Raw genomic sequence first — 400 nt, forward strand, 5'->3', positions numbered from 1 at the left:
AACATAAATAACTTGTAGGTTTTAATTCTATGGGTCTATTGGAGTAGAGACAAATTTGGAGTAGAAATTAAGTTTTTTGTCCAAAAATATTTGATTGCTGAAGTACAATATACTGCAGAAATGAACTGAGCTTTCCATATTGTCACAATAGCAGTCCTATGTATACTAGAGAAATAAAGATGTTCTAAAAAGCTGTATAGACCCATATTCCACATAAATAGCAAAATTAATAATGGTATCATGTAAATTATTGCAATATATTGAGTGGAATTTTTGGCAAGTAATATAAATAGGCATATACAGCCTACTTTCCCATTTGGCCAAAAGTGACACCTCAAGAAAGGAATAAATTGAGAAAGAAGCCATGGAACTCCGAAGGAAAAAAAACAAAACAAAAAAA

Source organism: Meleagris gallopavo, chromosome 2 (genome assembly GCF_000146605.3).
Source record: "Meleagris gallopavo isolate NT-WF06-2002-E0010 breed Aviagen turkey brand Nicholas breeding stock chromosome 2, Turkey_5.1, whole genome shotgun sequence".
Classification (NCBI taxonomy): Eukaryota; Metazoa; Chordata; class Aves; order Galliformes; family Phasianidae; genus Meleagris; species Meleagris gallopavo.